This window comes from Zalophus californianus, chromosome 13 (genome assembly GCF_009762305.2).
Source record: "Zalophus californianus isolate mZalCal1 chromosome 13, mZalCal1.pri.v2, whole genome shotgun sequence".
NCBI classification, from domain to species: Eukaryota; Metazoa; Chordata; class Mammalia; order Carnivora; family Otariidae; genus Zalophus; species Zalophus californianus.
The window spans coordinates 73,452,025-73,464,915 of record NC_045607.1 but is presented as its reverse complement, the minus strand read 5'-3'; the positions used below and the strand labels follow the sequence as shown (position 1 = coordinate 73,464,915).

Sequence of the window (12,891 nt, the reverse complement as noted above, 5' to 3'; positions counted from 1 at the left end):
ATGTTTATTTAAAAATATAGTTTTTGCTGTGGAAGAATAATAAACCTAAAACCTGGGAAACTTTTTGCTAAAAAACTGAGACAAATGGTCTGTTATGTTCACTTTTGTAGCATCATTTAAAACCTATTTAGCACAATTTGAAGAATAATCACTAGAAATTTTTCCAAATTAAAAAAAAATAGTGGGCGCCTGGGTGGCTCGGATGGTTAAGCGTCTGCCTTCGGCTCAGGTCATGATCCCAGGGTCCTGGGATCGAGTCCCGCATCGGGCTCCCTGCTCCTTGGGAGCCTGCTTCTCCCTCTGCTTCTCTCTCTCTCTCTTCCTCTGTCTCTCATGAATAAATAAATAAAAATCTTTAAAAAAAAAAAATAGAAAACTTTGCTGAGAGCAAGTCAAAAATACAAATAGGCAAATAAAATATCTTTCAAAGCTAACTTCAAGGTCATTTTCAAAAGTACTTTAAAAGATGAAGCTCATGTAACTGGATAGAGCCCATGCTGTAGGCATGACTAAATCTATTTTGGATCAAAAATAGGCAGCCAATAAAATTAACAAGTCAGGAAACGACAGATGTTGGCAGGGATGTGGAGAAAGGGGAACGCTCCTACACTGTTGGTGGGAATGCAAGCTGGTGCAGCTACTCTGGAAAACAGTATGGAGGTTCCTCAAGCAGTTGAAAATAGAGCTACCATATGATCCAGCAATTGCACTGCTGGGTATTTACCACAAAGATACAAATGTAGGGATTCGAAGGGGTATGTGCACCCCAATGTTTATAGCAGCAATGTCCACAAGAGCCAAACTGTGGAAAGAGCCAAGATGTCCATCGACAGATGAATGGATAAAGAAGAAGTGGTATATATACACAATGGAATATTATGCAGCCATCAAAAGGAATGAGATCTTGCCATTTGCAACGACGTGGATAGAACTGGAGGGTGTTAGGCTGAACAAAATAAGTCAGTCAGAGAAAGACATGTATCCTATGACCTCGCTGATATGAGGAATTCTTAATCTCAGGAAACAAACTGAGTGTTGCTGGAGTGGTGGGGGTGGGAGGGATGGGGTGGCCGGGTGATAGACATTGGGGAGGGTATGTGCTATGGTGAGCGCTGTGAATTGTGCAAGACTGATGAATCACAGATCTGTACTTCTGAAACAAATAATGCAACATATGTTAAGAAAAAAAAAAAGAAGAGAGCAGGGGGAAGAATGAAGGGGAGTAAGTCGGAGGGGGAGACGAACCATGAGAGACGATGGACTCTGAAAAACAAACTGAGGGTTCTGGAGGGGAGGAGGATGGGGGTATGGGTTAGCCTGGTGATGGGTATTAAAGAGGGCATATTCTGCATGGAGCACTGGGTGTTATGCACAATGAATCATGGAACACTACATCAAAAACTAATGATGTAATGTATGGTGATTAACATAACAATAAAAAAGAAAAGAAAACAGAAAAATAGGCAGCCAAGCTGAAAAAAGGTGCCCATATCAAACTTGGGGAGTGGTAACCTGCGTCAAGGACATCACTCATTGTGAATGACCCAGCAACCCACTGCATCATTTACCAAGAATACTCACATCAAACAATATGCCTCCTGATTTTCTCTATGTGCTCAATGGGGTGGTAAAAATGGAAACTTCTACTTAAGAAAAAAAAAAAGGTCCAGTGATTTGAATATTTTTCTTCTAAAAAACAATAGGAAGTGACTTTGAAAACTTACTACATACATGAACCCTAGCTTAATCTGGAAAACCACAAATCCAGATGTGCAGTTAGGGGACCACAGTGGTCTAACTCTGGCTTCAGTGATGATTTTTCTCACAGAGAGAGGGAGTGAAGATATCCAGCCAAGGGTCAACCTTGGATATGATGAATTAATTCTTCTTTGTCCTCAGTGGTAAAGGATGTGTAACAGAACTGCTTTATTTAGAAGGTACTTTTTAAAAAGCTAAGTAATATCGATCAATAATTGCAAGAAGAAACCCTCAAGGTTGTCACCATGTCTGACAAGATCACAATCATTCCAACTAAAGAGAACACTGAGAGCTAAAGTAAGAGAATTGTTCTGGGGATGATGCGTGTTTTGAGCATTTGACTTCAACTGAAAGTAATGATGTTTACAACGTTTTTGTTAAAGACAAGAATAACATCATCATTCATCATTCTTCACTGTAAAGAGTCATTTGATGAGTAAATGCCAGAGATAGAAAAAGTGAATGCCCAATGGAGCCCAGAGCTGTCAGCCCTGTCATATGACTCAAATGTACACAAAACCTATAAGATCTCCAACAACGGTGCTGTGTACACACACTATCTTGAATGTCTTGAACATTATGGGCATGTTTATTTAGTGATTCTTATAATACAACTTATACATCAGTAAAAAATATAGGGTTGTGATCTGGGTCTACATACATATCCATACACACATTTTTTACTGTAATACCAAGGGATATTTCTGGGTCATGGAACCTTCCTCAATTCAGTCTGTTTCATATTTAAAATTCATAAACTCACTGCAATAGTATCTTATCCATCAACCAAGAAATACAGAAAACAATCTCTAAGTGTAAGCATTGGCATTTAAACATATAAATAATTTATACTAGAGCAAGCACAAATATTACTGAGTAGAATGCAAAATTTGAAAGAATCATTAAGATAAAATATGAGAGCTATTATCTTCAGCGAGTCATCCAAAACACCCAGGATGTATTTCCCTCTTATTTTAGGTATACTTCGCAGAAAATATTTTCTCAAGAAAAGATCTGGCATTATTTAAAACCATCTGCGAAATGTGTGTTTTCCCTGTGTTTCCACGAAGCCAGCACAGGAGTGACCAATGGTCTCTCAGTCAGGCTCCCCTGTGAACAGTGGTTTTGAAATAAGATGTTGATGTTTAGAAAAAATCAATATTAGTTTTAAATGAATGTTGGAAGTCAAAAGTTAATGAATAAAAGAACAACATTGTGGCTGTAGCCCAGTTTTGCTTACAGCATAAATATTGGATACTGTTTTGGGAGGAAATCAGTTCAGTGATTACTAACTGAATGAGTTTGGCCAAGTTACTTAACCTGTCTGTAAAACTATTTCCTCATACATCATAGGAGAATAATGTAATCACACCCCGGGGTTGCTTTTTTGAGACTGTCAATGCCGAGAGAGGGAGTTAGTTCATCCCGGAGGTCGTCCAAACTGAGGTGAGCCTGAGAAATTTGAGGTTAACGGGGCAGGCTGAGAACAGTAAAATGGAAATGAGCTTCAAGGGGGGGCCATGAAACCCGGAAGAGCCTGAGACAGAAGAGGGAGCTAAACATACAGCCGGTAATGAACATGAAATTAGTAATCATCCGGAAAAGGGGCCTGCAGAGATGACACAGTGTGTGGAATTCAGAATCAGCAGAAGTAGGGGCCATCACCAGTGGCTGGATTTTTACATCTTTAAAGACCCTAAAGTCACATTCTGAGGTACTGGGGGTTAGGGCTTCAACACATGAATTTTGGGGGGACCCCATTCAACCCATAACAAACAGATGGCTTAACCAGTGATGGCAATGATGAGTCACCAAAGACCTCTCATAATATAATATACTATCACTGCCCTACCTCCAAAACACAGGCCCATATCCCGTGTTTTCGAAAAGTTCTCAAACCACATCCTTGAAAACCTAATCACTTGTTTCCTAGATTTTAAATTAAGACAGTTATAACTACATAGCAGAGTTTCTTAACATGATGAGAAAAAAGTATTTTTACAGTGAGTAGATGTATATTTGCAACCACATAAAGAAACGTGACATTTCAGTTCTGAGAGCAAACACATAATTTTGGTCCGGCTACAAAAATACTGAAAATTTCTTATGGGTTCCCATTTCTAATTTGGAGAGACGAGATTGAGAGTCACTGTTTTAGTTATTAACCTTCTTAAAAGAAAATCTCTGGTGAAATTATTATATTCTAATGTCTTTCAACTTTGTGGTTCTTTGATAGCACTTCAAGCTGGCCTTTAGAAAACAGTTGGCCGACTCAAGGCTCACAAATGGTGTGGTGGACATGTGTGGACCCTCAGGGGCCTACTCTTCCTTTTGAGAACAACACTTGATTCTTTGGTGGAGGATCTTTTTCCCCTAGTGCACACAGGTCAGTGGAATTATGAATGAAGGTACTCTGATCTCTCTATTGAAGAGGTGGGCGCTTCAGCTAAGCTGGGCTAACTGAAGATTCTCTCTCTGAAACTTGCGTTTTAACCAATAAGAAAATACCAATAACATTAGAATTCATTCACCCAGTCGTTGCTGCGACCCAGAACACAGGCTGTTTGGGTGCTTGTTCTCAAGCTTGGTTTTTCATCCTTTCATCTGGGAGCATGCCCATGACCTAACAGTAAAATCCCTTTTTTAATGTAAGTTATCCAGTGTTAGTTTCTGTTACCTGTAAGGGAGAAAAAAAAATCCATATTAATATTTCCAGACAATTAACATCTATATATGGCTCTCCTACTGCTTCTTTCAGTAAACCTCACCCTTGATATGCCATCTGAGAATGAAAATACCTTTGCAAAGCTAAAGAACTCATCAGGGTGAGGCACTAGCATGAATGGAGGAGATTGAACTATATATGGCTACTTCTTCGTACAACTGAGAATCAGCTAACCATTTCAAACTGCAGGCCTCAAGGATGGTTACATCCCCAACTCATTTAGGAGGAGAACCTAATTTATTCATCTTTGTATGTGCCTATGTCTCTCATCTATTCGGAGCCAGTGGTCCTTTCTAAGCACGTTCAGGATCAGCAGTTCTCAAAGTGTGGCCCCGGGACCAGCAGCATCAGCATCGCCTGGGGAACTGTTAAAAAAAAAAAAAAGGCAAATTCTCAGTCCCTACTCCCAGACCTACTCTGTCAGAAACTCGGCGGTGGGACCAGCTGTCTGTGTTTTACCAGCCCCCCAGGTGATTCTGATGCTCACTGAAGTTTAACTTCAGTGGGCTAGGTAAAGGCTCGAACTGGAATGGATTCCTCACCTCCGCGGTAATAGACGACATTTCCCTCTGTGAGAGAATGTAAGAAATCCTGAAAGGCATCGCTCTAGGGGTCTTGTCCTAGTTGGGCCTCAGACCATCCTTGTCACTCTCTACCCCCAGCCCTTCTTTGACGGTTGCTTCAAGAAGAAAGAGAAATTGTCATTAGAGAAAAGCAGGAGGTCTGAAAATAGAGCAGTATGGTCATTTATGCGAAGCCTGCAACCCCGTTTCCGACTATTCGATTGTTTTATTTGCCCCAGAGGCACTACTTCTCACACATTTGGCTCCTCTCTTTAAAAGGACCCTCAACTAATCATTTTCTTGTGCTTCGATGCACTACTCTCCCAAGTATTCTTTTTAAATTGAGTGAAAATTAAACCTAATGCACACGGTTCCATAATAACATTTCTTTTAATGAGACCCATGTTCTAATGGAAAGGACTGCCCTACTAAATTAAAAGTAGCGAAATATATAAAACACATAATCTAGCACATGAAACCCAAAACCTAATTTATTCATTCATTTCACTAGACAATGTGATGAAGCATAAGAGGAACATGATAAAATGAAGCTGCGTTTCTGCCTCCTTCTGCCGCTTCCCCTTTCCAACTTGGAAAAGGTCAGCCTGAGAAAAACTTGTCCTTAACATCTACTTCCCGGTAAAGCAAAACCAGTGAAAGCAAATATTTTCCATGTCCTACTAATCTGAAAATCTAATTGTAAATTAAAAAAAAAAACTCTTCATTAGATGAAATCTTTTTAACTTCACATGCCTTCAAGTTTAAAAAAAATTATTTTTAGCAAGGCTGGGATGAATTCCAAGTAATTCGAAAATCACTATCAGAATAGTACTTTAGTTATACGTTAAAAAACCAAGCACATAATCTGCAGTGTTTTATGAGGTTATTAATTTGAATTATGGAATTCTAATTGCCTAGGACTTGCCCATAAACTACTGCTCTCCTCTGGCAGGATGGAAAAGAGCACAAAGTATTCCCAGCAGGAAGCTTGGAAGTTTGTCAGAACCTACAAATGTTTCTCAAACTTCATGGTTTCTTTCAAGGCTTTGGATATTTTGCAAATCCTCTGATCAAAAGGTAACCATGAACCTCAGAGGTGTGTGTGTGTGGATGTGTGTGTGTTTAGTTTTTTCTCAGCATGTCATATGCACATTGAAATGCTGACCATTCAAGAGGCCAGAACTATGTCAACCCCTCTGATAACTGAGGTGTGCTTGTTTTATAATGATAACTATTGGACATTGTTTGATGTGTGTGTGTGTGTTTGCACGTATGCATGTGTTTACTTGCATGCATGTGAAAGCATACATGTATACAAGTCTTTACTTTGCATGTGCATAATTAAATACTCCTGTGGTTCCAGTTTTTATTGCGGCCCTACAAAATGCAAATTGGCTCGAACATATTTGTTGGTACATAATACATTGAGGTCACAAAATCCTGTTTGGAGATAGAAGATTTTTCTATGAAAGCCTTCCAGCTCTATAATTTTTCATCTTTTTCTCATTTTTTTAAAAAACAATGTCTGTTTTTTCAAATTTTCATGATCCAGATAAAAAGCTCTTCATTCCATTCCTCACATCATTCAGCTGGACTGTGTACCAGGAATAAGAAGATTAATTTTAAACTTGTTTCCATAAAACTACATGAGGTCCAACTACAAACCACACAAAATAAATACAAACTAGTGGGGTGACATTGTAAAAGTAGTAGTGATCATTTTTAAATGCCTGGACGGGCAGAAGGAACTTGTCCATAGCTAAAGCAAAAAAAAAAAAAAAAAAAAAAAAAAAAAAAAAAAAAAGAAGAAGAAAGAAAACAACCTGAAATGAAACAATTTTATAACTTCTTATGCAAACACTCTTACTTTCGGCACTGGGAAGCCAGAGTCTGTTTCCTGTTGGAATCTTGAAGTACATTGCAAAAACTAATTAACAAATCCATACGGTACTCCCTGGGTAATTAAAAAGAAAATTGCATAGAGATCTCAGTAGTTTATGGAATTTTAAGTATGGGCACTTGGACCAGAAGATCAGTCCAATCAACAATGTATTAAAAAGAAAGGTATCTTTATTCAGGCCTCTGTGCAAGTCAGTGGCCCCACGAGACTAACCACAATCTTCAGATGGTGAGACCAATCATTCGGCCACAGTGGTGCTTAATTAGCTTGATTTGGTTTTGGTGTTGAAGTAGTTTTCTTCCAGTGAGTAGGTGGCTCAGTGAGAATCCCAAAAGAAAACGTCTTCTAAAAGAGCTTTTGGTACTTAGAGGTTTAGGAAAAATGACAAGAAGAAGCATTTTCCTGGAGTAAATATTATTCCTTGGAACAAATCAGGTATTGACTCTAACGATAACAAAAAAAAAAAAAGAAAAATTCTGTATAGCAGCAACTGGGATAACTTCTGAGAAATTACCTCTAGTGACATTAAAACTAAATATTCAACCTGATTTATAGCTGTTTTTTCTTTTGACTGAAAATGTCCAATATATGTGGCTTGAATACATGTTCTTGTCTCAAATGTTCTACCACACACATTTCCACCTACTGTGAAGGCAAACACATTTTGACTAATGTTATTGCTTGTGAAAATTTTCCCTGTGACTTGAAATCCTAACTCTGTGTTTCTTTTAAACAGTCACATTTATAAATGGGCAATTGTTAAACCACTTGCTATTTCTCTTAGAGTTACCATAATAAGGGTGGTAAAGTAAGTAATCTAACCTTTCAGATACTATGAATTTTCCATTTTGTATTTGAGAACAGCACTTATAAAGAAAAGAATCCTTGAGAGTGGGAAATTTTAAGAATGATTCTTAGGTGCCAAGGCCTCTCATTAACATTTCTCCAGTGAGGGTGTTTCAAGTTGTCTGAAGTTGTGTTTCATACAAAAAAACAACTCAGGTAAAACTTGTCTGCTCTTGTATTTTAAGACCATTGGCAAAATGCATGCTCATTTAACTGTGCTTAGGGACTCACACAAATAATAAAAATACACCAGCCTATTCTTCTAGTGTTACAGATGCAATTTGGCCAGAGCACTTCCTTACAAGTGAGTAAAACATCGTTCTCAAAAAATCATATTTATATATGGTATTTAGGACCACTTTATGTGGAATGTGAAGTGTTTTATGAATAAGTCCCACTCCAGATGTGGGAGATGGATCTTGGAGGAGGCGAGCAAATCTCTATCTCTGGTTCAGGCTCAGAGCCAAGGCTAAACTGTTCTCCATCCAAGTACAACCTCAAAAGGCTTGGTACCTAGTTACTTAGCAAGGTGTTGTGGTGCCTGGATGAAGGTATGTGGCCAGTGCTGGTGCCTCATACAGCCTGATGCTACTAGATGCTCTGATGGGAGCCTGGGACCAGCTCTGGAAGCATCCTGATGAGACATCACCCCACACAACAGGATGTTGTTGTGTGGGAGGTGTGGGCTCTGGTGGAGGTCACATTATGGCTGTGCCATGTGTTGACTGTACTATGTGAGGAGTGCAGCTGAATTTTTCTGAGCATCACACAGACTCTGAGTAGAATGCTTGTGCTGGTTAATATGCTGTGTCGCTCAGCTCGCAGCTCACCCTTCATACTCTGCTTTGAATGGCTGGAGCTGGGGCTTTGCCAACTACATTTCTTCATTGCCAGCTGGCTTCTTGTTACGTCATCTGAAAGAAAGGGAAGGGGTGGGGAAAGACCTTCCTTCTTCTCTTTTCTTTGCAGTTCTCAACTACTCCAACCCCCAGTGGTGACAGTTGGCCCCTGTTTTCAGCTCCTACTGGCACCAACAGAACAAGGCTCATCGTCCTTCAGAGGTATCAGCCTCCAACAGGAAGTCCAAATCCCAGCTCCTCAGCCTTGGGGCTGATAGCTGCTTCCTAAACTACATCCATCCTCCCCTTTATCTCATGTAGCTAACCAACACCTCTATATCCACCGCTTATATTAAGTTATCTGTGTTGAAATACCTAGTGTGGTTTCAGTTTCTCTGACTGGCCCATGACTGATACAGTGTGAGGTAATGTTTAAAAATGTTTATGTGGATTAAATGGGATACCGCATGTCAAAGGTGGGTTATACGGAGTGGCAGAGTGTAGATTAAATACATGGCTCCTCTCTCCACTTATAAAAGCTGTCTCCTTGGCAAAACTTCTTCCTCCCCTGACCACGCTAAGTTTGTGCAAGTTGGCTTTAGAGATAGAATTTTTTAATTGAGAAAAGAACCCTGCCTTTCTCATTCTCTGCAAGTCTCTATAAGGTATAGAATCATAGAAGAAATTTATGATCATGAGTTCCCTGACACCCCCCCCTTTTTTTAAGTATTTGTGAAATTGCACAGCTAGAGTCATCTTTGCATGTTGTAATAGAAAACATTGTCTCTCAGTGTTAGTGGCCATAAAGGTAGCATTCTTATCAGAAGATCATGCGCTTCTTCTCCTACATCATCTATTTTCACTGATCATTGATAAGCCCTTCTCATCAGTGAGCCCTGATTGTCTGTAATACCAAAGTCAAGATTATTCTTTCATCCCTTCCTAACATAATCTCATATTATTCAAAAGTTATCATGTTCATACCCTTATTCATGTCAGGTCCATTTTTATTTCACTTTTGCTCCTGCTCTTCCCTCCCTCCTGAAATGCTTTCCCCCTTCTTTACATTTTATTCAAATCCATCAATACTCACCTGAGACCACCTTCTTCCAGCCCATGAACATCCTGTTATACCTATTGTAGTTTCTTGAGATAGAGCAATTGAGTATTCTCTGACTAAAAATCTTATCAGATCATTTAAATTAAAAAAAAAAAAAAACACCTTATGGCATGGACCATTTTTTTTTTATCAGGACTCATACATAAATATGAAGGCTTGAAATTAATGTTTGCTGGTTGATTGGCCAACCTTTAATATTTTTATGATGGAATGTGTCACTTAAGACTTCCATTATTTTTCCCAAGGGCCAGGCTGAAATAAAAAAATAAGTACACATATAATATATTTCTGGCAATTTATCAATGAAAATTATTACAATAAAAGTTTTAGAATTTTCCTAATTGCAAACTCAGTTGAGATATCTAAACTTTGAAACAATAACTGGAATCAATACTTTTCCTTTCTACACCCTAGATAGACAACTCCCCCTGCATAGATGCAATATAAAATATTTGCAATCTAATCACAATCTTAATGAGCTGAATTTTTGACTGGAAGAATTGAAGTACTTGATCTTGTATTGTTTTATTCATGAAGTGGATAGTGTAATGCACGTAGGCACAATTCCTTATACTCTTGCACAGAAACTAAATTTGTGAAATGAAGAGTCAATCTCTTTGCTTTTCAGTTCTCAGTCATTATGATGATAGACTGAGTGGATGACATAAGTTAGTGTCTCAGAATAGCTAGTGAACCCAGATATGGTTACTTACTCTGAAATATGTGCAGATAAGACTGACTACACAGCAGGAACCACTTGAGCCTGAAATGGACCAGTTCTGAATGGTTAAAAGACCCTAATCATGCCATGATTAATCTTCCAACTTAATCAATTACATAAGTATATGTTTTTAAGTATATGGACAACTTGAAAGCATAAGACAGAGAAAAAAGTGAAAACATTAAGTCTGCATTCAGCTTGACTTTGAGAACACTTGGAAAGCCTTGACTACTATAAAGACTTGTAACTTCCTAGTTTCCACCACTATAGTATATATGTATTGTTCCTTACTTCTAACCCACAGGTGGGTTATAAAATCAGAGAGTTATGATGGTGGGAAACTGAAAGCCAAGTATTTGTTATAAGCCAGAGGGAGAGGGTAAAATAAGATTCATGAGTATTCTCTATTCATTTGAAAGGACATTTATTATTATTATTATTATTATTATTTACAGTGCACTCAGGTTTCTTAATGGGGCGCCTGGGTGGCTCAGTCAGTTAAGCATCCGACTCTTGATTTCAGCTCAGGTCGTGATCTCAGGGTCATGGAATTAAGCCCCATGTTGGGCTCCATGCTCAGCGCAGAGTCAGCTTGTCTCTCTCCCTCTGCTCCTACCCCCTGCCCCCGTCCCCTGATTGCTCACTCATGCATGCGCACATGCTCTCGCTCTCTCTCAAATAAATTTACAAAAATTTAAAAAAAAAAAGAATCCAGTTTCTTAGTAATTGTTTGCATCTCTTCTCCATAACAAAGATACGACACTTTCAAAGAAAAGATTTACCCTCCCATAATGATGAGTCCAGTAAGTAAAAACACGTATGTACAAACCAACAAATGAACCAGACAAACGAATACTCACTATAATTTTCACTCAAAGTATCTTAAAGAATGCTTCTAAAGTCAACAAAATTTAATGGGACAGATGCAGAATGAACTTTCTAGGCTGAATATATATAGTGAGTGAGAGAGAGAGAGAATGGTTTATTGTCAAAGAAACTTCATTGATCAACTTTGATTTATTTAAAAGCTAGATGTAAGTTTGTAAAATTATATGTGATTTGGTAACATTATCTGTCTTCAGAGCAGTAAGTCACATTTGTAGGAAACACTGAGTTGAAATTTCAAAATATTTGCATGCTGTTAGAAATTCATAACTTTCTAAATTTAAGTTAGTTTCAAAACTTGGCTTGTGTGAGTCTCCTAATTCTCTGAAAATTTTTTTAAAAAGTACAAATCTACTAAGTTTTAGAGTTCTTTTTTTTTCTCTTGGAACAAACTGACAGTCTGAAATTCACTTTCAACTACAGATGAGTTTACCTGCTCCCAGGATGTAAACCAAATACTAATGATTCTAATATACTCTGATTCATGTGTATTAGTTTTCCATTGCAGCTGCAACTAATCACCACAAACTTAGTGGCTTAAAAATATACCAAGTTATTATCTTACTGCACTCCTTCTGGAGGCTCTAGGGAATGATCCATTTCCTTGACTTTTCCAGCTTTAGGAGGCTGCCCCCATTCTTTGCCTCATGGCCCCCCTCCTCCATCTTCAAAGGAGCAACAGCAAGTTGAGTCCTTCTCATGCCACATTGATTCAAACTTCCTTCCACAGTCACATTTCCCTCTGAGTCTTCTGAGGCCTTCTTCCATTTTTAAGGACCTTTGTGACTAAACTGGGCCTTCCTGATAATCCAAGATAATCTCCTCATTTCAATGTCCTTAGCAAAATTACATCTACAAAATCCCCCTTTCCACATATGGTAACATATTGGTAGGTTCCCAGGTTTCCTCTCTACTTTTTGGCAAAATTCTTGGAGATACTTATTTAATTCAGCATCTGATAGACAGTCTTCCGTTTAGGCTCCAGTTAGGATAGTTGATACATTCCTAACATTTTTAAAGCCACCTTTAAAACCAATAGCCAAGTTAACAGGAGAGTGAAGCTTCAATTATCTGCAATTGTTTTACATGAGATACACTCTATAACCACTTAACCCACTGCCATTAAACTACTTTCTTATTTTTGCTGATAATAAAGAAAAATTTCGGGCGCCTGGGTAGCTCAGTTGGTTAAGCGACTGCCTTCGGCTCAGGTCATGATCCTGGAGTCCCGGGATCGAGTCCCGCATCAGGCTCCCTGCTCAGCAGGGAGTCTGCTTCTCCCTCTGACTCTCCCCCTTCTCATGCTCTCTATCATTCTCTCTCTCTCAATAAATAAATAAATAAATAAAAATCTTTAAAAAAAATAAAGAAAAATTTAAAAATCATCTAATGCATTTGTCATTTTCAAATTGTATTTTTATTCTCCTCATAAGATGCCTCTTCTAGTCCCTAGAAAAGAATAAATAGGCAGTATTCATTAAATGATCGAATCACTTATTAATCACATATTCATAAGCACAGAGACCCGTAGAGT

At 38.4% G+C, this 12,891-nt stretch overlaps 1 long non-coding RNA gene across 1 annotated transcript in view; it reads right to left on the bottom strand.

Annotated features, from left to right (window-relative positions):
- Positions 1-4,213: 4,213 nt before the first annotated feature.
- LOC113934018 overlaps positions 4,214-12,891 on the bottom strand; it is a 66,051-nt gene continuing 57,373 nt past the window's right edge. The window contains exons 3-4 of the long non-coding RNA XR_003523571.1: positions 5,026-5,162; positions 4,214-4,435 (exon numbers count right to left, since the gene is read on the bottom strand). This is a non-coding gene — a long non-coding RNA (uncharacterized LOC113934018). The remainder of the gene's footprint in view (positions 4,436-5,025; positions 5,163-12,891) is intronic.